Here is a 25,722-nt window from a genome sequence, read left to right on the forward strand (position 1 = left end):
TGCCTGCTCCAAAGGCAATACCGACTCTCTGTCCTCACCAAGAAACGAGGCCACATTCAAGCCCGTGTCTCGGCAGCATCTAACAACTCTGCAGAACTCTTTCAAATCTGCAAGGAGCTGGACAATCCTGCTGCAGTCGCTACCCCTCCTGTTGCCTCCCAGGCTCTCTGCAATGCCCTTGCCTCTCACTTTATCTAAATAACCCAGGACATCCTGTCCACCTTCTGCTGCCCTTCCCCTCTGCTCCCCTCTCCATCTGTGCTTGATGACCCTCCTTCAGCCACCCCTCCAACCCCCTTCTCGTGCTGTCCTCTTTTTTCCCCCAATGAGTTCGCTAGATAAGTCCAATCTATGAAATCCTCATCAAAACAGGTTCATCCCTGTTCCTCTAAAACCATCAAGGACCACATTGACACCCTCGCTCCAGCCCTTAAGGATTTCTGCAACCACTCCTTTGCCTCAGGATCCTTCCTCTCCCCTCTGAAGCACTCCCTTGTGCATCCTCTTCTCAAGAAACCCACAGCTAATCCTTCCTGTCCGGCTAACTATCACCCAATTTCCATTACTCCCTTTCTGGGCAAACTCCTGGAAAATCTGGCCATCTTCCAGCTTAACTTTCACTCGGACTCTTTTGGCTGTCTCCATGACCACCAGTCTGGCTTCGGAGCTGCTAGAAGCAAGGAAACTGCTCTCCTGAACACCTGTGAAGATCTGTTCTCCACCCTTGACTCTAACATTCCCTCTGTTCTCATCCTTCTAGATCTCTCTTCTGCCTTTGACACAGTCAACCATACCATCCTGCTCAACCATCTCCGTGATAACCTGGGTATCACCGATCAGGCTCTGGCCTGGCTGACCTCTTTCCTCTCTGATTGACCCTCCCAGGTCATACTGGGGTCCTTCCTATCATCTATCTCCTTCTCTATCTGTGGTGTTCAACAGGGGTATAACCTCTTGCCCTGGCCTTTCAACCAATACCTGGCAACTCTAGCCAACTGCATTGCCTTTTTCTGCTCAAATTTCCAGTGTTACGCTGATGACCCTCAACTCATTTTCAGGCTGCCCTCGGCCACCTCCTCTCCCTCTCTTATCTCTGATTGCCTTACTGCCATTCAAAATTGGTGTTCTGCAATGATCTTTGAATGTCAGCAAGACTGAGATCTTCCTCATCGGCACACCTTCTCCATCCTTTCCCCTCACTCTTTGGCCGGCCTCCCTTGGCCCCCCCGACCCCCCTCCCACGAGGCTACGAACCTCAGGGTCATCTTTGATTCCACATTTTGTTTTTCCGCCCACATCTCTGATGTCTCTAAAAAGTCAAACTTCCTACTGCACCTCCTCAGAGGTACTCTGCCTTTCCTCTCCTTCCCCCAGAAGCTCATGGTCTCCCAAGCTCTGGTTCTCTCTAGGTTGGACTATTGTAACAGCCTCTATCTAAATCTACCTGCCTCTACTCTCCGCCCTCTGCAACAAATCCAGAACAGGACTGCGAGACTTGTCCTTGGCCTAAAGCCCTGGGATCGTATATCTCCAGCTCTGAAATCTCTCCATTGGCTCCCAGCGGAAGCAAGGATTAAATTCAAAACTCTCTGCATTGTCCACAAGGCTTTCTAGGGCCTGGGTCCAAAATAGCTTCAGCTATCCCTCTGCAAATACCTCCCCTCCCGAGCTCTTCGCTCCTCTATCTCCAACTCCCTCATGGTCAGTCGTTTTTCAAAGAAACCAGCTGGGGCTATATCTCTGTCTTCGGCAGGGGACTCCCTCTGGAACAGCCTCCCTACCACTCTAAAACTTGCGGAGAACCATCTCCGGTTCTGGAAGTACCTCAAGACTTTCCTCTTTGCTTCTGCCTTGGCCCCCCTCTCCCCTGCTGATCTGGTCTCTCTTGGCACCTGGCCACCCTCTGTCCTCCAGCCCCAGGTCCCTGCTCAACTTGCCCCCCTCCCGCACTGCCTCTGGGCCATCCCGTGCACTGGGGACTGTATCTATACCCATACAGCCCCCCCCTTTTTCTCCCTGCACTTATCTGTCCTACCCTGTCTGCTGCCTTAAACTGAGCACTTGCCACTTGCTGGCTGCACTACCACTTTTGTTGCTTTTATTATGTATTTATTTATTATTATTTAATCTGTTCTCTTTTTGCTCTGCACTTTCCACTTCTCCCCCCTTCCTTGCACTTTCCCCTCCCCCTCTCCCATGCACTCTGAAACACTTGTGTATGAGCACAATAGAAATAAAATATCAATATCAATATCAATTTGTTCCCTTTCTCTTCACATCAATGGAATTTCTATAGAATTGCTGTGTGCGTCACAAGTAGGGGTAAAGGTTTCCAACCAGATGGAGACTGTAATAATTGAAACTGTTTGTCAGTTGTGTAAACTGTGTAACTAGGAGATGGATCTGTGACCAAATGTGGGCGGGCCCCAGGAGAGGGGTGTATTGTCAATATGAAACATGCAATTTGTAAAGATGGGCCTCCACACTGTTGGATTTGTAACATTGCTTTATTGGAAAGTTACACAGTAAGATAAAAACCCCCAACCAACCTTTCACAGCTCTTCCTCCAAATGATCTTTTACATCACTCTCCATTCCAGATAAGAACCCTCACCCCATGTTCCATCATAACATTCCTCAGGTCCCATAGCCACAACTTTAAAGCACATTGCATAACACAATTATAAGTTTAAATATGATGGTGCATAGAAGAATTTATCCAATGAGAAGTGTGGGAAATGAAGGAAATATGGTTGCATTCCATAGGTTTAACCAATCATATGTGGGGGTTGACTTTGTAACACAATCTGTGGGAGTGTTTTAACTGTTGCAAATTCCACAACATGTGTGTTCTCTGTGTGCTTCACAGAGACTCTGGTTAGTTTGACTCTTTGATGTCATCCAGTCCCTCGTGGCCAGGTTGTTTTGTTTGTTCTTGGATAGGGTCAGTTAGGTGTGAGGTTAAGTAGGTTAGAAGAGTGAGTGTTTTTGGGGGAGTGGATGGATTGTTCTATGTCGTAAGTTCTTTTTTACCTGGGTTGTTGTGTTAGAGGTGTGGTGTCCCGCACCATCACGCCCATTGTAAGGATAGCCTGGTACCCTGCAGTTTAGTTGTCTGGTTTGCTGGAACCCTCATTTTACGGTCATGTGGCATCTTATGGTCAGTCCACCCGTAGATACCTTTCTGCAGTATACCCTTGGTAACCCTCTACTTTGTATTGATGGTGCGGATAGATCGTGTGCCACACTTTTTCTTGGTTAGTTGAAGTAGTGAAGGGTATATTCCTGTAGTCTGGAAAAGACAGCACTGTAGTCAGGAGTGTTGTACTAGGATGGAAGAGAGAGATACGTGGTGTTCTAGTTGAAAACATTGCACTCCTTTTAGGCTTGAGTGAAGGAGAAATCTCATAGAAGTAAACAGTAAAGAGGATTTTGCCCTGCGTGTGTTTTGGTAAGATGCTGTCTATTGTGTATGCCTGAGGTGTGTGCAAGTACTTAGACGGTTATGGTAAAAGGGTAAGGAGAGTCAGTGTGGGAAATTCCTTTCTTAGAAAAGGGAAAGGAAAAGGGATTCTTTGGGGTAGACATTTTTTTGCTGTGGGTTTGGTTCTTGGGGTTTATATCGTGATTTTGGAAAAATGTGCTTGAGTTAGATTGGTTTCGAGTATGGAGACTCCATTGAATCGTTTATGTCAGGTGTTCCCAGATATAAGGTAAAGATTTTAAATACCATTGAGAATGGTTGAGTGAAACGAAAGGCAAAATACTTAATTCTTGGTCTAACAAAGGGTTTTTGGATAGGGGTATGTTGGAGAACTTGCATACTTTCCTAGTAACTCAGTATAAAGGTTCTAAATTGGAGAATAGACTGAAAATCTTGAAGTTATGGAGGTCATATGAGAAGGGTGGGAAAGCCCAGAACATTATGATAGTTGAGGAGGGGATGAGAAAAGAGGGTCTAGGAATTATTTCTGCACCACCCCACATGGTTGCTATCCTTTGTTGCCTGCAGAGAGACAAACCAACCCTGAGTTTGAACCTCCATACTCTCTGGTAACCACTCCGGTGGTAACAAGACAGACAGGGGTGACACCTCCGTCTGCTCCAATTTTTGAAAGATGGGATCATGAAGAGAGCAGAAGGATACCACCTTATTTAGTAAAAGTTATTGATGGGTCTTGAATGACAGGTGGAATGAGAAAAGTCTATTTGACGGTTAGACCAGCACCAAAATTGGAGCTAAAGGAACAAGAGCGATGGAGAACTGTAGGAGGAAGGAGCGATGAAGAGCTCAGAAGGGAGGAGGTGCCCACCGTCACCAGAATAGAAGATAGATTGCGGATGGTAGTAGGGAGGCAAGAGCAATGGAAGCGTGAAGAATCAGTAAGGTTAGCGGAGAATGAACTAGCATGGTTTTGACAGAGCAGGAGTGAAACACAGGAAGAAGGGAACAGGTAAGTGAAGGAGGTTGAGTAAGGGAGATGGAGGCATGGTCAGATCCTCGCTAGGCTAGATAGATCAGTTATAAAGGGAGTAAATGTGGATCTGGAGGATGGACTTGCCATCAAAGGTGCGGAATCTGAACGAAGAGAAAGAGAGGCGGCATGCTACGGCAGTGCTGAATATGCTTCCTTCCCCATAAAAAGATTAGGGGATGTGGTAACAGAAATAGAGGAGGAAATGGATGAATGGGAAACTGATGACAATCAGGGAGGACAAGAGGTAGTAGTTGCACCTCCCCCTCCAGTATTAACCAGGGAAAGCACACCATGTGGCCTTCGGACATGCTGTGGAGCTCACATGACTGTAGGGAAAGACCAAGGACAGATGGAAAAAGCACCAGTAAATATAGGAGCAACGCAATTCCCACTACTCCAGATGGGTCAGTGGGAAGACGTATTATGTCCCGTGGTCACATATGGACTGGAAAAATCAAATGAAGATGCTTTCTTCGATCACTACAGGAGTGGAGAAGTGGATGTGCTTTGGAAAACAAACTGCCGGTATCATGTTAGCGATCAGGGTCATGAAAAGTCATTTCAATGCCTTGACGGGGGAACGGGCAAATGAGCTCTGGACAAAAACAGGCTATATCGGGAGTTCAGTTGAACATGAACACACATGATGGGGCGGCCTTTAATAATTTTAGGGCACAAGTTGGGGAGCGTTGAGAATGATGTCCCCCAATACTTCCGATATAAACTCCATCTTGGAGCAAACAATGAAACTAGATGCAGATCCTACCCCACACATTCAATTAATTCAAGAAATGTGGAGGGCAGAGATGGGAGAAGCATGGGACAAGAATATGGCTATCTTTTACCACATGTTAAACATGGGACTCCCCAAAGAAGTCCAGCATCATCTGGATAAAGTGGTAGGAATAGAGGCCAAAATTTGGCAGGAGATTCAAGCGCTCACTGTGCATTTTTGTAATAGGCGGCAGGAAAAGGAGAAGGAAAGCATGGGGCAAGCACAAAAGGCTCAGGGCCTCATTAGGACCCTGGCGGAGAGGGTGTTACGCCAGCGTAGTGCATGGCGTACCTCTCCGCCATACTACGAGTTCCCGTAGCGCCATGGAGGTTTTCTCCGCCTGGTTTTACCAGCCGGAGAAAACCATGGCGCTACGGGACCTCGTTGTTAATTACGCCACCGTATTTTACGGTGGCGTAATTAACTCCTTCCCCACTCCCATTATACCCTATGGGGCAAAAATGGGAATGGGGAAGGGCAGAATGGGGATTGGGGATTTACCGCTCCGCCGAGGTCGGAATGGGGCGGTAAATCCGCCAACCCCCATGGCGCTATCGGCGGGTTTCCGCCATGCTTCGCGGTGCATTTAGCACCGCGAAGTCCGCCTGGGTCCTAATGAGGCCCTCAGTCCTAGCTGGATCAGAAAAAGCTGGCAAAGATCTGTTTAGAAAGAGCGACGATAACCAGCTCAACAGAGGGACAGCAGGGACAATCAGGACAGCAGGGACAAATGAAAACCAGAATGGGACATGGATGGATTGACGGGTAAGCACCTGGACTGAGACCGATGAGAGGATTTTCAAGGGTAGGGGAGTATTTTCAAAGGGCGGTGGGTCATTTGGCGGGTTTGGAGGAATGGGGGCCCAGTTTTATAGGCCGATGGGAGGAGGTTTTGGAGGAATGAATTGTGTGCAGTGTTGGGCATGTGGGAGAATGGGCCATATGACACAGGACTGTTGAAGCCGGCCACAATATTTTAATGCAGGTCCCCCACAAATGAATCCCTCAACTTTAACATATGCCCCAAGCTTGCCATCGCAGCAAGTCCAAGTTGATCAGAACCCAGGAGCTGGAATGTCACACACCTATGCACCCCCATCAACTATGTCATCCTATGCACCAGTAGAGGCTTTGGACAGTCACCCACTACACCGGATCAAGTGTTTTAGGAGGAAATCCTTTTTTGCCTCCTGGTGCTTATATGTAGAAGGAATAGGACAGCCCATAGGGATCTCTGATGTGCCCAGTTCTATGAGTTACTACTGATCCAAAAGAGGAGTGTCATATAGGAGTAAAAGTTGGTGAGCATACGTTTTCATTTATGGTTGATACAGGGGCCACAAATCATCCATCAAAGAAGGTGAGTTTCCCCTGTCAGGCAAAATGATGGACACACAGGGATTTTCTGGGGCTGTCCTGTCGGTTCCTTACAATGAGGATCTGCATATCAAGGTAGGTAAGCAAATTCTATCTGCTCCCTTGTTATACTGTAAGAATACCCCTGCAAATATTTGTGAAGGGACCTCTTGCGCAAGCTTAATATGTTGATTACTTTTTCTAAAAACGGCATATTATGCTCAACTCCATGATTGTACCCAGTGAGAGAAGCAACGCTTTCCCCTGCGTATTACAGTGACAATGCAACTAGGTAGGTGCCAGTGCATTCAGTATTGCTTCTGTATGCGGTGATGATAGTATAGAGTTGGGTCCTGGTAATAAAAGATGGACCTTGGCGTACACGTCTTGAAATTTTGTTTTGGCCTGCTGAGTCACAGGAGATAGCGCCAGGGAAGCAGAAGTTGTCAAGAAGGAGAGGGCGGTTCTTTCAGGCACCGATGAGGAAGGAGGCGAATGGCACACAGTGTTGTGTATCGATCCAACCTCATCGTTAAGAGACATGTTCGATGAGCAATAGTTCGAGGATGCAGAAGACACAGGAGAGATAGTCTTTGAGATTGGGGTGCCTTGCCAGGTAATGATAGAGCAAAGGGAGGTACACAGACCATGTTCGTCGCTAGGAAAACGTGGCCATATTGGAAGGAAGATTTGGAGAAAGTGCGGGACCACTTCTGGACCAGCAATCCTCATGACGTCAGGTTGATGAAAAGTGTAGGTGCAGTACAGATTAAATTAAATCCAGGAGAAATATTTCCATGAGTTAGGCAATATCCCTTGTCTAGGGAGGCAGACAAGTGGATTTCTGACACCGATATGGTGTTGTTAAAGCAAGGCATTATCCAACCATCTGTATCCCCATGCAATGCGGCCATCTATCCTGTAAAGAAAGCAATGGGGTCCAGTTGGAGGCTGGTCTGAGTGTTTTTAACTGGGTCATTCAAATGGATTTGGGAAACGTACAAGTGTTCAGTACAGTAATTAAGTACGTGGACACATTATTGGTCTGTGGTGCTTCAGAGAAGCAGTGTCAAGGAGACTCAATCAAGCTCCTCACCCTGATTGCAGTGGACAAAGATAAATTGCAGTATTGCCACAATGAGGTAGTATATTTGGGACAGGTAAAATCATCTGCAGGGAGAAAGGTGATGTCTGAGAGAGCCACCGCAGTCCATCATATACCTCAGCCAGTTACGGTAAAACTGATGCAGCAGTTTCTGTGGCTCTGTAACTATCGTAGGTCCTTGATTTTTGAATACTCTAGTTACACGAGGCCCCTATTTCAAGCACTTAAGGAAGCACAAAAGGAGAAGTGTCTGATAAAATGGTCAGAGGAAATTAAAACATGCTTCCAACAATTCAAGACTGCTATCAGTAATGCTCGAGTTTTGGCGACCTCGAATTACCAAAAACAATTTTTTCTATTTTCACATACAGATGCAAAAGTAATTACAGCGGTCCTGGCTCAAAACACATCACTAGGTCACCCACCCTTGGCTTACTACAGCAGGCTTTTAGATTCAGTTATGCAAGGTCAGTCCCTGTGTGAACAAGCTCTCGTGTCAGCGGCCTTTGCGATACAAAAGTCTTCAACCATTAGTATGGGCTTGTCAGTGAAGTTCTATGTGGAGCATGCAGTTTTTGCAGTCTTGAGGAAGTCTAAGCGACTTTGACAACCCAAAGAGTGTCAGTAAATTAAGTTATTTAGTCAAATATTTCCATACATTCTGTAAGATGTCACCTAGTCAATCCAGTGTCACACTCACCTTGTTACTCTCCGGTAGCGATTAATTCCTCCTGTGCCTACTTCTGATAATAGGTCCTCCCCACTCCGGACTGGGACAAGAGAACCTGTCAATATAAAATAGGGTTCAGTACTCTGCGGTTTATCCGGGGACCTCCCCCTCCCTCTGGGAACCAGTGTGTTTTAGGGTCAAGGCTCAAGGCTCACTTCTATTGCTGGTTTGGTGCGCTCTCCATCCTGCTAGACACAGGGGCGCTAAATCTTGGTTGGATTGCGGTAGTGGTTATGTTCAGGTAAGATCCAGTTGCTTCACTGGGAATGTTGTTCGCAGGCAAGTCCAAACTGGGGTCCAGTTGCTTCACAGAAGGCAGCGATGTACTGGTGAGTTCAATGTGACCTATTTGCTCCACTAGGTTTTGCAGATAAGTTCGTTGTGACCCAGTTGTTCTGCTGGGTTTTGCAGGTAAATTCAATATGCCCAGTTGCTCCACTGGGTTTTGCATGGAAGTTCGTTGGGACCCAGTTGTTCTGCTGGGTTTTGCAGGTAAATTCAATATGCCCAGTTGCTCCACTGGGTTTTGCATGGAAGGTCGTTGGGACCCAGTTGTTATGCTGGGTTTTGCAGGTAAATTCAATATGACCCAGTTGCTTCACTAGCCTGTGGGAAAGGGTTGGTGCAATCACGGGGCTTGCCGCAGCGCTGCAAAGTTCTCAGGGGAAGAAGCTAACTTACTGTCTTTGCTATTGTATTGCAGGTGTGGTCGGAAGCGGGTGACGCTGCTACGTGCTGAGAAGTGCTGAGCAGGGATCCGTAGCACGGAAATCCGTGGAGAGTCATGGCCGCCACGAGTTAGTAACGATTGCCAAATAACCACAAACAACATAGTGAAGAGATTTCCATGCACGCGCGCCACGGCGGTACACATCACAAAGATTGTCAGGCCGATTAATGGAATTAATGTGTGCCGAAAATCACAGTGCAAGCGTGAAAATCGCAGCGAAAGCGTGAAAATCGCAGCGCACGCATGCCAAAGCCGCACACATCGATTCATAGAATTTGTGTGTAAACCCTGGGATGTGCGCTAAAATCGTGGGTGGTGCACGTGGGCGCACACATCATTAAACAGTGTGCGTAACGCACACAGCGAAAGTGCACATAGCGCAGCACAGACAACAAAAGTGGGCAGGACACAGGGCATAACACGCGAAATGGGGAACGACGCGTGAAAATGTGGATGTTATGGGGGAAGTACAGGAGGTAAATGCTCGCAACGCCCACACGCGCTCCAACAACACATATTCATGGAATCGAAAGGGGAAAGACATGCGCCAAAAAAGATGCGCTAATCCAGAAACACATACGCCAGCAGGAAGCAGGCGTAAGCGGCACCGCGCAGCATAAAAGTGTGCGCAAACAACAAACAAGCTCAGACGCTACGATGAATATACCGTTCCTCGCAGCAGTGGTCGTGGGACACCGCAGGAGGAGGAGGATAGCCAGGCCCTGCATTATTTTGCCCAGGACCATCCTTTTTGGGATGCCTGATGATCAGGTGTATGGGAGGTACAGGTTTCCACCACACATAATACTCGACCTGGTGAGTGAGTGGGAGGATGACCTCACATCACCCACCCTGTGCTCCCAAGCACTGAGCCCCTTGGAAAAGGTGCTCAATGTACTGCACTTCTTGGCTACTGGTTAATTTCAGCGGACAAGTGCCATAGTGAAGGGTGTGTCACAGGCCACGCAGTCACGCTGCCTACACCAGGTGTTGGCAATCATGACTGCACGCCCCTCAGTCCGCAGGCACATATACATGCCCAGAACACCTGCAGAAAGGCAGGCTGCCATCGAGGACTTTTACGGGGGGGCACATTTCCCCAAAGTGCTAGGTGCCATTGATTGCACCCATGTGGCTCTTCGTCCTCCCAGGGCAACTGAGCACATCTATCGAAACCGCAAGCACTGGCATTCCATCAACGTGCAGGTAGTATGTGATGCCAAGGGAATCATCACCTCAGTATTTGCAAACTATCCAGGGATCACCCACGATAGTTTCATTTTCAGAATGTCACCCCTAAACCGGGACCTAGAAGCTGGGCGGCATGGCGACACATGGCTGATTGGTGAGTATAAAGGTCTCTGCACATGCATGCATGTCAGATACTGAGTAATGTGACAACCCCACTAATGATACCCATCATCACCTCCCCAGGGGTCAGTGCCTACCCTCTGAGCACCTACATGATGACGCCAATTCGGAACCCCACCACACCACCCGAGGTAAGATACAACACAGCCCATATTGCATTCGGAGTGCTCAAGTCACGCTTTCACTCCCTTGACCGCTCTGGTGGGCAGCTGCTATATGCGCCCCCAGTAGTGTGCAGGATCATAGTGGCAGCATGTGTCCTGCACAACGTTGCAACCCACCGGGGCCTGCTGGTGGACATGGTGGTGCCCCCACATCCCCAACCACATGCACGGCCGCTGCGCATGGGAGGTGAAAGGGCATGTAGTGAGGCAGCCCGTACCCAGCTTGTGGCTAATTACTTCACCTAAAATCCTACCCCTGTGGAGTGCACACAGCCCTGGCACATACCAGCTGACAATCAATGATGATGACATAAGGGACAGTCAACTGTCACAACCATACCAGCCTGAGATTAGTCACCTGGAAGTGTTACATTGTGTGCATCCCTACCTACGAAAGACAACCAATGCTGTGTGACAAAAAGACACACATTCATGAAGCATGAATGACTACCCCCTTGCAAAATACCACATGAAAATAGTGTCATGTCACCCAACCCATCCCCATCTCAGCTACCCAACACACCATGGCATGGCATGCAATGTGAAAGCAACCAAATGAATGCACAACACATGACACACATGTCACAAAGTGCACTGTCCCTAATGTAAACAGGCCACAGACAATATGCTACGAGTAATCAATAAGAAACAGCACACATGAACAAATACTTACCAGCAACACAAAACAGCAACATATGATGAAACAGTGGCAATATATGACAGTCTAAAATTAAAGTTGTGCAAGTCTCACAACCTGACTAAGGCAGCATATCGACCCCTTCCAACTGCAGAGTGTTGCTATCAGGCAAATGTGTCAGTGTACTGCATACAACATGAACTGTATCTGCAAAGGAGACGGCCTTGTGAAGACATGAAGAAGGTACATGTGAATAAGGAGAAAGACATGGATGCACAAGCACATATCAATACAGCATGCAGTGTAGAATCCAACAACAATCCCCACTAGGGATGTACACACAGTTTTGACTACAGACTGCCCACACAGCTCATGGGAGCCCAATGTCACTGTGTAAGCTACTGTCACTTGGTCACACCCTTTGCAAGCCCATGGAAAGGGGAAGCAGGAGGGGTGTGTGTGTCAGGAACCCAAGCATCTAACCCAAAGACAGGACATGCCTGCATGTGCCCAGCTGGAATACACAGTGGATGCCCACGGGAGCCACACAAAGGAACACACTGTAAAAAAAAATCTATATTAAAAAAATCAAAAATGGCCATGTGTGGACCAGGTTGGGGGGGGCACCCAGGAGGTTCAAGGACAGGGTGCACCCCAACACCCACATGCGTGGATGTTGAGAAAGAAAATACCTCCATGGGCTCATGGCCTGCACGGCTACGCTACAGTGGGAGAACTGCTGTCGCTCGCTTCACCCTCTGCTGCTACATCAGGAGGTGGCCGTGATATGGGAGGCAGCCCACGCAAAGCCCTGGTATGGTCCTCCATGGTAGCAAGCATGCAGGTGTGGAAATGTTTGTTCTGCAGGATGATGGTACAGAGATCCCCATGCAGCACCTCACGGGTAGCCTGCATTTCTACCTGCATGGCCTCGCGTGATGCCCGGATCTCCGCACGGGTTGCCTGGAGCTCTGCTGAGAGTGAACATGTGAACTGCTCCAGCTGCTGTTCTGACCTAAATTTCGGGAAGCCTCAAGTTCACCCAGAGTATCCCTGAGGAACTGGTGTTCTAACCTCAGGGCTTCCCTGTGGGCCTGTGACTCTACAGATATGGCTTAGCGCAGAGTCTCCAGTCCCGCCCGTCGGTCCCTTTTGGACGCCAACATATCCTCCCTGTGTGAGTGGCAAATGGAGTCTGTTGCCTGCTGCTGGAGCTCCATTTACCTTTCAGGGGGGAGAATGGAAGTGGCCACCCTATCCATTGCCTGAGCCATCATTTCACACGATGCTCCCTGTTATGCTGCTATACTGTACATGGAGTTCTCCCATACAGTATTGCCTGGTGATGCACGGCCACCGGGTTGGTGGGCACCACACCTGTTTGGGGCAAGGCGATCTGCACCTTGCTGTGTTGGCACTGCCTGAAGCTGCAGGACTGCATTCCCCCTTTGATCTGCTGGCCCAGGAACAGGAGCAAATGTTGTGGAGTTTGACCCTGCATCTGTAACCGCTAAAGGTGGAGATACCAACACTGACATCCCCATAGAGCGATCTACCCCAGGTGCAGGTGGGTTGGACAGAACAGCATCCCTGCCAGAAACACTCACCTGCGATGGCACATATGTCTCACTGTCCGATTCAGCACCTGATTCATAGAGTTCTGCAGAGGTGTACCCTGAGACACCCATGGACAGCGTGGTCTGTAGGACAAATGGGTTTTCACCCACCACCACCCCACGTCCTCCAGTGGTGCCCGATTGTGGCTGTGATTCCTCCTGGGTCTGCACCGTCTCCTCCACCTCAACAGCATCAAGTGCATCATCACCTGCAAAAACATGAAAGATAACAAATGGAAACAGGCATGAGCACCATAGCACACACATAGGCCTGACAAGCCAGAGATCCAGTACATAAATTACACATATCCCACATGACTATAACCCTGGCATGCATGCACTGTCAATGAGATGGAAGGGGAGGCAAAAAGCAGACACTGAGGACTCCAAGATGGAAAAGCAAAACATTTGCTGCATGATGGACAGCACTGGCATCACACATTAGCCTGTGAGTGGCATGTCCAATACACATACATGACACATGCCAGCACACAGATGGCACGTAGCATAGCCATGGTACTTTTCAGAAGTACAGCCATATGGTAGGAAATAAATACTGTCATCCACCCATGTGAGATGGACATCATGAGATACAACATGCAAAATAGTGTTACAAAACATGCATGTGCTACACGCTGCAACAGATCCAGTGTTCAATTATACAGTGATGGCAGGCAGATGGATACCTCAATGGTTGGTCACTTCAACATGACAGAAGACAACAGTCATGTTCAACATTCAAACAGGGCCCATAAATTATTGTGTGCAGGCCATTACTCAATCAGCCTGAATGGTTAAATCATTCCCATAACAAGGTAATAAATGTGGGCCATTATCGGGTGTAATCTATGACAGAAGTATGTCACATTTGTGGCACTAGCGCAGAAAAATGTGTCGTAAAAATGGCAAAGATTGAAACAATCAGGCTGAATGAACAGGAAAACATTGTGAAAAATGTTGTTGCAAGATGATGGTTGAAGGGCACCTGCAGTAGTCTGGTGCAAATTGGCTACTGTGGTCAGAAGGGATACTGTCATACCCAAACCCAAGGCCGGGGAATGGTTTGGAGGAACCACATGGGTGACCCATACCAGTCATGACTACACAGCCTCACCTGGCACTCAATCAGAACACATCACCCAAACAACATACACATGGATTGCACACACGTGCATGGGCACTCAATGGACAATGCTTCAAGATCTGGTAGGTCTCCCACGCCTCAGATCTGTTCCTCTGTGACGAAGGTTCCAGCGACAGACTCATGTTCAGTAAGTTGGTCGTCCTCTGGTGGAGACCCACTGCCAGTCACCAGAGTAGAGGCATGATTGGAAGCCAGCTTGTTCTTTGCTCTTCATTTCAGGTCATTCCACCGCTTGTAGCAATCAACAGCTGTGCACCTCACAAATCCAAGGGCACTAATGTGGTCTGCGATGGTCTGCCAGTGGGCCTTACGTTGAGCAGGCGTAGTCGTGCACCCTGCAGTCACCACCATTTCACGGCTATGGGCCGACACATAGCCCACAAGTGCATCTAGTTCGGCGTCATTGAAGCTAGGCTTCCTTGAAGTGCCAGACTGTGTAGCCGTATCTGGGGTCCCAACCTGTAGTGCAAGAACACCCTTCTTTTTCTTGGAAGGTGTGCAGATCCTGAGTGGCTTACTCCACTCTGGTTGGTAGGGGCAGAAGTGCAGGTGGACTGGGTACTAGGATATTCCAAAGGCACAATGACCAAAGGTCTCACTGCAGGCATTGGCTGCAGGGTGATGCTGGCAGGACCAACCTCAGTGTGATGGACTTGGACCGACACTGTCCTGGCTGGGAGACTTGGAGCTGGGGTCGATTGAGCTGCAGCTGCCCCTGCAGCCTCCTCACCCTGGCTACTTAGGGCAGCAGATGACATTGCTGCCCCAGATCCACGGGGCCTGGTGACAGCAACTTTCACCGCCACACGTGGCTTAGACTTGGTGACACGGATGTCAGCCTGGGAGTCATACTGTGCCTGTCCAGTTGACAATATGGGGGCGTTTAACAAGGCCTGAGGTTGGATGGTGTCTGCTGCATCTCCCCGACCCAATGGAGGGGGGCCATAGGTGTCCCTGATTGGTCCTCCACACACTGGCCTCTTGAGCCACCCTGAACATCCTGGCCACGTCCCCTACCGCTCCCACCTCGCCCACCTCTTTGAGCTCGGCCACCTTTGCCTCCCTTACTGCTTGGTCGCCTCCCAACCATGGCACTGATGTTGTTGGGTGTATGGGAGTTGCAGTAAACAATTGTCCTGGGCAATTGGGGTGAAAGGGGTAGGGTACTAGATGGTATTCGTACCCTAGTGCTCTAGCAAGGCTGTCTGTGACCCCTGGGAGAAGATGACGGGTCACATAATGCACAGGCACCCCGAAAACAATATCAAATGTGCACGCAACCCCTGGTAGACCATGTGCGTGGAAAAATTAACCTGCACTACGTTGTGGCACCCAGAAACACAAAAATAAGCGTACGCATGATACACGCAGCCTACAATGACCTCTGAAGGGGTACGCGACACACGGGGGCAACCACAGTAGGTAAATACATGCGCGACTCACCGTTTGCCTGGAAAAAGAATGTGAAAAAGACGCACGTGTGCGCGTTGGCAACACCTCCACCAAAAGAAGAATTGAACGCTGTCTGAGGAAATAGGGAGTACGAACTGGAACCGTTGCAAAGTAATCGCATGTGAACCGACAAGAAGTACAAGAATCATCCGCTCGCTCTCCACAAAAAGCACGTACAAGAAAATGGCGTCCTACGCATACCGTTTAAGCCAGCCCACACGTGCAACATCACTTAGGCGCCTACGCGCTAAGGGCCTTTGCTCCAATCACACGCAGTGACACCCGGACGTGCAGTTTTTTCACATGTACAATAAACATGCACCCGTGTTGTGGGAAACACCCGCGCGCGTAACGTCACAGACGCGCTTTCGCGCTAAGGGCCTTTCCTCGAATTTCACGCTGATGTGCCGTTTATTTCGTGCCAAATCACTCCGTATCAAGCTGGCCACGCAACAACACACGAACGACCACGCTCCTGCCCAGAAGGCCATTTTCCTGCCCCCCAGAGCCCCGAGCACGCTCCCACTTGCAATCTGCTGCTGTCTGCCTGCTGCCCACTTGCCTGCTATTTGGTGCCTGCATGTCAGCCATCTGCAGGAGTCCAGTTGCTGTGTCCACCCCTGCTGGAACAGAAGACTCCCAACTGGAATACCATCGCTCCACAGCCCAGCCCCAGGACCCAGTTGCCCACCCACACCTGCCTCGGTGGTCGCCATGTCGGGGCAAACACCATCCGAGACCACTGGTGACCCCCAGCCAGAGAGGCAGAGGGCCACCAGCTTCAGTGTGAAGGAAGTTGGTGTCCTGGTGGAGCAAGTTCTGGGGCATTATGATGCCCTCTTCACACCATCGCGCGCCAACATGTTAGGAAAGGAGAGGATCTGGGAGGACATAGTGGTTGCCATCAATGCGGAGACGGTGGCAACCCGCGACATCAAACACGTCCGGAAGCGCTGGGAGGACTTCAGGTCCAGGACCCTCAACAAGGCCCGGTGCCTCACGATGGCAGAGGATGCAGAGGGGTGCCGGGTCAGCCTGACCAACATCCAAATGAGGGTCCTGGAACGCATAAACCCAGCGCTCCACGCCCAGATCCTTCGGAGGAAGATCTGTCTGGAGTTGAGCAGTAAGTGGCCATGCATTGCTGTGTGAAACAGGGCATGTTGCAGTGTGCTGGTAGTCAGCTACTTGGATGTATGTGTGACATAGGCCATGTATGGATGTGTGTGTGCAGGGACATCATGGTAATGCATGTGAGACCAGTAATGTGTGAACCACATGGATGGTGCATGTGTTCCAATGCAACATGGGGAGCAGCATGCGGAATGCACACTTGAATGCATGCCTGTCCCTGTTCTTGGACATGGATGGCGGTGAGAGATGGGTGCTGCTCTCATGTACATGTCTGGTATATATGTCTGTGTGTCTGAGAAGCATGTGTGTGACCTTGAAAAGCCATGGATGCATGACACATGTCCGTGACGATGTGTAGATTCACTTATGCAGTCTGGTCACCCTTGTATCCACTGTGTCTGTGGTGTACGAGCCATGATGCATGACCCTCCGGTGATGTGTGTGCATGGGATCAGTATGAGCCATGATGCATGTGAGTTTAAAGGCAACATTTATGTCCGTAGAGGCCCTTGTACATGGATGCTGATGTTGATTGCATGCGCCGTGCCTGTTTCTGCATGTGTGTTGCCTGGATTGACCCATGTGTTGTCGAGGGACAGGATGGAAGTGATGTTTGACAGTGCCACTCATGTGTTATTGCTTCCTGTCTAGGGGACTATTGTAGAGTACCCTGATGCTCGTGTTCTATGTCTCCCTCTGCACAGCGTCGAGTGAAGAAGAGGGCAGAGACGGCGCTGTGGAGCTTTGCGGTGGGGATGCCTCCACCAGGCGGCGACGCAAGGCCCAGCCACCCTCCCAGGAATTGCCATAATCCGGGAGCGAGAGGACTGGTGCCGCGTCTGCCACTAAGGCTGTAGCGGAAGGGCCGGGAGAGCCCCCACAGGGGCTTGCAATGGCGGAAGACAGTGCGGAGACATCTGGGTTGGTGGTCTCCACAGAGGAGGAGGAGCCCGCTACTGAGCCGCACATGGGGCCTGGTGGAGGTAGTACCACTGGTGCAAGTGGTGCAGTCCAGGGCCAGGGTCAGGAGGCAGCACAGGTCACCGCGGAGGGGCCTGTGCATGTCGCTGTCCCTGACCCTGTGACTGCACCACCATGCACCAGCAGGGATGCCCCGTCCCAGGCCCGTCCGCAGGTAGGGGGGATGCCCACGTCATCTGGCTGTCCACTGCCTGCGGACGAGGAGTCCCATGACCATATGGGCTCCATCCTGATTGGTGTCGCGCGCACGCGTGTCATTCGTGATGACGTGCGTGCTTCCTCTGGGGAGCGTGCACACCATCACGAAGAGCTGCGTGGAAACGTGGCACAGTTGGTAGGGCCATGGTTGGTTGGTTCCTACATGTGTCGCGCACTCTGGCGGACCTCTCCTCCTCTGTGGAGAATATGCGCCAGTCATTCTCCCTGCCGTCCTCCGGCCCAGATTCCACCAGGGCCCCCTGTGGACCTGACCTGACCAACACAGCCAGCTTGGTGGGGATCCCATCCCTGCCACAGTCAGGAGTCGGCAGTCCAGCAGGGGTGGACACCCCAACAACTGGAGACCAGCAGATGGAGGATGTGCAGGCATCATCAGACGGGGCACATGGACAGCAGCAGAAGCAGCAGGCTCTAGGTGGGAGCAATGATGGCTCGGGGCCATCAACATCAGAGGGGCAGGCATCGGCCAGAGGGAAGGAGGACCCTGGAATGGGTGTGTCTTCCGTGTGGCTGCGGTTGGGCCAGCGTATAGATGCGGAGCGGCGGCGGGCGGAAGAGGCGCGGCTCACAATGGCCAGGGCAGAGTTCTCCATGCGTCCGGCGTTGAGGCGGGCTAAATGCTTTGAGGCAACTCGCAGGGAGTTGGAATAGGCCATGGATGCATCCCTGCGAGATCCCCGGGGCCAGGGCAGAGGCCCGCCTCCAGGAGATAGACATGCAGTTCAATGATGCCCCGGCCCACAACATCACAGAGTGAGCCATAGGACTTGCCCGCCGCCATTGTATATAGTTAGTTAGTGTTAGGTTTCCTTTCTCTTCTTTTTTCTTTTGGGGCGGTTGGACAATGCCCCACGTTTTTGTATATAGTTCTTAGTTAGGTAGTTTTTCTTTTATAGGTTTCGTTTCATTAGTTGGGCTCATGGATCCTGGTTTCAATCTCTGTACATAGTTGGACTGTGCATTTCTGCAAAAATGCTATTTTACTTCGCCATGGATCAATGTATTTTGAAATTTCTGTTTCCTTTGGATTTGCTTTGGTGGACAAGGAGTTTTCACTGACTTTATTTTGGATGACTTTGGATTGTGACTTCATTATTTTCATTTTATTTTTTGGACAAGCATTCTTCTTTTTTTATTGATATTATTTTCATGCTTTGATGCCATTTGCTTAATTTTGTGCACAATACATTTTGATTTCTTACTTCCATGTGTGGTATTCGCTCATTGGTTTACTGTATGTCACAATGTGGGTTTGCACAATCACTGGCACACGGTGTGTGTGACAGACATGTGTTGATGTGCATAGTTGACTTTTGGTTTGTGACAAGAAATAGGCCTTTCAGTGAGGGGTGGATGGGAAATGTGATTGTGTCTCAGGACTGGGGTGGCGTGCAGTTGGATTTTGGTGGTCATGAGGCCCATGAATGTGCATCTTTATGACATGTTGGGTGCGGACATGTGTCAGGGCCTGCTGGCAGGTGCCCGTCAATGGAGGGTGGGTGGAGGTGCAGGGAGACAAGTGTCGGGGCCTGCTGGCAGTTGCCCGTCAATGCAGGGTGGGTGGGGGTGCAGGGGAACATGTGTCGGGGCCTGCTGGCAGGGGCCCGTCAATACAGGGTGGGTGGGGGTGCAGGGGGACATGAGTCGGGGCCTGCTGGCAGGTGCCCGTCAATGCAGGGTGGGTGGGGGTGCAGGGGGACATGTGTCGGGCCTGCTGGAAGGTGCCCGTCAATGGAGGGTGGGTGGGGGTGCAGGGGCACATGTGTCGGGGCCTGCTGGCAGTTGCCCGTCAATGCAGGGTGGGTGGGGGTGCAGGGGGACATGTGTCGGGGCCTGCTGGCAGGGGCCCGTCAATACAGGGTGGGTGGGGGTGCAGGGGGACATGAGTCGGGGCCTGCTGGCAGGTGCCCGTCAATGCAGGGTGGGTGGGGGTGCAGGGGGACATGTGTCGGGGCCTGCTGGAAGGTGCCCGTCAATGGAGGGTGGGTGGGGGTGCAGGGGCACATGTGTCGGGGCCTGCTGGCAGGTGCCCGTCAATGCAGGGTGGGATGGGGTGCAGGAGGACATGTGTCGGGGCCTGCTGGCAGGTGCCCGTCAATGGAGGGTGGGTGGGGGAGCAGGGAGACATGTGTCGGGGCCTGCTTGCAGGTGCCCATCAATGCAGGGTGGGTGGAGGTGCAGGGAGACAAGTGTCGGGGCCTGCTGGCAGTTGCCCGTCAATGCAGGGTGGGTGGGGGTGCAGGGGGACATGTGTCGGGGCCTGCTGGCAGGGGCCCGTCAATACAGGGTGGGTGGGGGCGCAGGGGGACATGAGTCGGGGCCTGCTGGCAAGTGCCCGTCAATGCAGGGTGGGTGGGGGTGCAGGGGGACATGTGTCGGGGCCTGCTGGAAGGTGCCCGTCAATGGAGGGTGGGTGGGGGTGCAGGGGGACATGTGTCGGGGCCTGCTGGCAGGTGCCCGTCAATGCAGGGTGGAATGGGGTGCAGGGGGACATGTGTCGGGGCCTGTTGGCAGGTGCCCGTCAATGCAGGGTGGGTGGGGGTGCAGGGGGACATGAGTCAGGGCCTGCTGGCAAGTGCCAGTCAATGCAGGGTGGGTGGGGTGCAGGGGGACATGACTCGGTGCTCACTGGTGCATGGTGACATATGGGCTGGCTGGGGGCATGGCCAGGGTGGATGGGCTGCCTATGGGACATGACCAGGGGTGCAGGGTAGTCCCCTGTGGTGTGGGCTGGCTGCAGGGGTTGGGGAGGGGGTACAGGGCACACCTGGGAGGACACACACTGCAAAATCACGTTTGGAACTCCCTGTGCACCCCTCAGAATACACGTACCCCGCTCGCACACGTACCCCGCTCGCACAAGGCCTGTCGCGTGTGATTCTCCACGTGCACCCCCGAAAAACACGTACCCCTCTCGCACAGGGCCTATCGCCTGTGATTCTCCATGCGCAACCCCGAAATACACGTACCCCGCTCGCACAAGGCCTATCCACCCCTGAAATACACGTACACTGCTCGCACAGGGCTTATCGCATGGATTTTGGCGCACGCGGCTGGCGCAGACTCCCGCACGCGCACACTGTACGCCAGCCGCGTGCGCCACTTGTGTGCTGATTTCTATGAATTACCCTCTGTGTGACTCACAGGTTAATTGGGCAGACGAATATGAACATTGGCGGTAAAATAAATATATATATATATGGCATTGAGTAAATCAGAAGCATCAAAAATACAGATGAGCAGCCACTTACTTGCTTATTATTATTTTCTCTCTTTTTCGTTTTTCTCCTATTTATTTTGGGGTGTCCACTTTCGGTTTTACTCCTGTTTGAATCACCTGGATACTGCTGCTGGTAATGTATACAATGATGGGTATACATATGCATGTTGTCACACCTCACTACATATACGAATTGAAATATGTATAATGGTTGACATTTGGGAAACATATGATTGTGCGATATGAATTTGTTACGGAAATGCATGAATATAATGGAATATCGCTATGATGTTTACGATTTGTTTGCATTTATACACTCATTATGATGTTTTGGTACTGATGACCATAGTTTAAAGCAAGATAAATGTATAATCACAGGCCCTGACGAAGGACATTATTGCCCGAAATGCATTGGCTAACTATGTGATACATTTGCTGCGAAAAGCAACAATAAATTGAACTTTCATGATTATATTATACAAAGCTGTAGAAGTACTTACTTTAATCAGATACTATTACCTGAGTACAAGAACTACAGAACTAGAACCACGTATTTGTGGTTATCAGGGTGTGCCGCCCACACCTCTGGCCTCACGGCCAAGGTCTTTCTTCTTGGATTATATAGTGCTACATCACGGAGGCCCAATCTTTATAAAAAAGTGACATTGAACCAAATTGAAACTGGATTGATATACTGAGGTAGTGCCATGCTCACCCTCAATTAAACGTACCTGATATATTAAAACATGTTTTGGATTGGCCAATAGGTGGCGTAGAGATGTAGTTAACTCTGCGTCACTCCTCATTAACGGGACCAGAACGGGACCAGAGCCCCACCCGAAAAAATGTGAGGAGCGGACTGCCCCCAAAGTTTTACATTGTGGGGGCCACCCACAAGCAACTCCGACCTCCAGGGCCTCCCAGAGTAAGGAGAAACATCGATGAGTTCCTGCTGTGGTGTGAGCCTTTCCCCTGAGCCACCTTCAAGAACTGTGCAACACTCTGCCTGGGCAAGGCAGAGATCACCGGCGGAAGCAAGGGCCTGGCACAGCTAGAGGACGCCTCGCTCGGTGTGCTCCCCGTTGGACTTCCTGCACTGGACCTTTGTCACCTGACAACCCCCCGCCTCAGTGAAACTGGGTGCCTGATCTCTGTAACCCCCGATGCAGGCAGAATCCAGAGGGAGCTCCCCCTCCCCCACTGAGTTCTGAAGCATCACACCAGCACCCTCCCAGGGAGCTTGCAATGGGTGGACTAGTCTCCTTCAAGTACGGTGCCCACAACCCCCAGGACAGCCGCGCATCAACCCCCCAAGGAGTCTGCAGAACACCCAATGGCTCACATGAGCCACAGAGTTGACGCCTATAGCACCACAGCTTGGACTCGGCCCGTGTACCGAAAAACCCCAGGAGAGGCTTGCCTCCAGCCCACGGCCTCCTAAGCCATTCCACCGGCAGTAACTTGTCAGTCACCTCACACAGCCCAGAGCTGGCCCAAGAGCATTGTGCCCACCAGCTCTTTATTGCCCAGGCGGGGCCCCGGAGTAGTAGCCCAGACCCCCCCCACCTGCAATAAAGCCTGCCTGCATCTTGTCTCCTCAGGGCACCACCCCCACATTGGTCAACCAGTCACAATGGTACTAAATCCGGCAGGCCTTAAGGGGCATGCACCCCTAACTAGTTAGTGGAGGTCAATGGGAAGTAGGAGAGTGCCAAGACCCACTCAACCGGACCTGTAAAACTCACAGACCCCCCCTGACATCCCCCCTCTCCCAGAGTTGGAGGGGCCCTAAGCCATGGTGCTTCAGTGTAGACGGTCCAGCACCACAGGACTACACAAGGGCTGGGCAACAGCACTGAAGAAATCCCAATACGATCAGCCTCTCCAGCCCGCTCAGGACACCATGCCCGCCACTGCTCTACAAGCCTTGGAGGAGGCCAACTCGGTGAGCAAAGGCATGTCAATGCTTCTAGAGGAAATAATGGGCTTTGGAGCAGATATCATGAAAAGACTGCTTGGGCTCGACAAGAAAGTGGACAGTATGGAGGACCGCATCCAGGGTCTCGAAGCTAACCAATCCTCTGTGGACATTTCAGAGTCACAGATTTAAATCCACCTCTCTGAGCTGGATAGGAGGGAGGATTAAAGGTGGACGACTTTGAAAACCACGAGCGCAGAAACAACCTAAGGTTTTTTGGCTTTCCGGAGCAAGAAGGTGAAACGCAGAGTGACATTGTGAAAGCAATCAACAATGTCATTAGTAAACTCTTTAATGAGGGCAACAACAGAGAACCTACCATTGACAGGGTTCACAGAGTGGGTGGGGGCTAGGTTGTATACGAATTTTTCGTATTACAACTGTTCGAATGACAATTGACCTTTTCACAATTGACCGAATTGTGAAGGTCAATTGTAACATATATGCGGGGGGAAACCCCCCGCAAATCCCAAACCAACCCAAACCCACCCAAAACCCCATATATATATATATATTGTGACCCTTTAAATTCGGTCAATTGTTCATTCGAACAATTGTAAATGAACAATTTGGGTAATACCGGGGGCTCCTGTGGTCCAAGGACAGTCCTGGCCAAGTTTCACTACTACACAGAAAAAGCTAACATTTTGGACATGGCAAGAAAGAAGGGCCCGGTGGAATGGGAGGCCTCCCAAATCACTGTATTCCAGGATCTCTCAGCCTTTACCCTGTCCAGAAGGAGACTCTGTGCACCGTTAACGAAATGCCTGAGCTCCAAAGGAGTCCACTACAGATGGGGCTTCCCTTTCTTTCTCTACTTCGAACTTAAAGGCTGTGTGCAAAGGGCTGTTGTATCTACTGTTTGCTGTGGCGTGGAGGAAGGAGGAAGGAAGATAAAGAGAGGTGCGTGTGCCGTGTACCTGTGCCTTTAACCAACTGACTGGCTGTGTCACCTGACCCAGGCCCTTGGGCACTTAAGGCCGCCTCTCTCGCCCTTGTGGCGCTAAGCCCTGTGTGCAAAGGGCTGTTGTATCTACTGTTTGCTGTGGCGTGGAGGAAGGAGGAAGGAAGATAAAGAGAGGTGCGTGTGCCGTGTACCTGTGCCTTTAACCAACTGACTGGCTGTGTCACCTGACCCAGGCCCTTGGGCACTTAAGGCCGCCTCTCTCGCCCTTGTGGCGCTAAGCCCTGTGTGCAAAGGGCTGTTGTATCTACTGTTTGCTGTGGCGTGGAGGAAGGAGGAAGGAAGATAAAGAGAGGTGCGTGTGCCGTGTACCTGTGCCTTTAACCAACTGACTGGCTGTGTCACCTGACCCAGGCCCTTGGGCACTTAAGGCCGCCTCTCTCGCCCTTGTGGCGCTAAGCCCTGTGTGCAAAGGGCTGTTGTATCTACTGTTTGCTGTTTGGCGTGCGGCGATAGGCGAACCATCATTCTAGAAGAAATGGAACAGTTAAGTCTCACTGAGAGACCCACAATTCCGAGAACAAGATCCCACTTAAAAAGGGCGGCATCTACGGATGAGACACTGGAGTATGCCAAACGATCGAGGAAAAAACAACAAAGTCTTTATGTATCATGCAATTCGGTAACCGAAATAGCAGAGGATATCGACCTGGATGCGTCCGGTAATGTGGACTCAACAACAGAAGCCTCAGAAAGCGTGTTCATTGATTCTGGTAAAGAGCTAGAATCGCAACCCCGGACCAATGATGATCCAAAGGCTGTAAACCTAATTACAAACCCGGAAGCGTCTTACAATACGAGTGGATGTAAGAGCTCTGTGCTCGCATTATCAGCGGAGACGAAGACCAACGCTTTGCGAGTACGTGACAATACAACAATCGTAGTTGATACACCCGAATATACAGCTGCGGCGGCGTCCCACTTACCAAGTGCAGAAGGTCGTGGCTGTCTAAGCGAAGCCGCGGCGTCGGAGCCGAGCCCGAGGAGAGATCCCGAGGAGGCGCTGAGTGAGGAAAGGTCAAGCCCGACGCACGTTGATGACGTGGCCGCCCGGAAGAGGGACGGCGGAACGCACACATCGCACAGGTTGAGCAGTGTTGCAGTTAGCACCGTGACATCGATGGAAGCGGGCGAGTGGAACAGAACAGGCGACCGCTCAAAAGACGATCACGCGGCGGTCATTATGCCTGCAGACTCGTTGGAGGAGCATATGTTTCAGACAAAAGCGGTAAGTAAACTGATAACGATGTCTGACCTATACAATGCCAACTTTATAAGAAATGATAACGTTATACTTAACAGCACGGATCCTCCTGTCATTCCTGAGCACAATAAGGCCAATGTAGACGAGCAACACAATGAGGAACTAACGTTAGAGCTGCAAAATCATGGTAGTGCTCTGAAAGAGTCCAGCACAAGTATCATGACTGGGCTAACTGTCAATACTCCTGGTGAAAAAAGAAATTCATTAGAGGTGATTTCCACCGTGTTGAAAAATGCATTTAACCTAAATATATCCAGGAATTGTGACAATCAACTTTTATTAACACCAAGAACCGTATCTAGATCTGATACATCAACTACAAAGCCAAGTATGTATGACAATGCACTTAATCAAGGTAGTGGGGGTGCAGACAGACTGAAAGACAATATAGCTCGAGAAGTGGTA

The sequence above is a fragment of the Ambystoma mexicanum genome, chromosome 11 (assembly GCF_040938575.1).
Source record: "Ambystoma mexicanum isolate Mex_15411 chromosome 11, UKY_AmexF1_1, whole genome shotgun sequence".
NCBI classification, from domain to species: Eukaryota; Metazoa; Chordata; class Amphibia; order Caudata; family Ambystomatidae; genus Ambystoma; species Ambystoma mexicanum.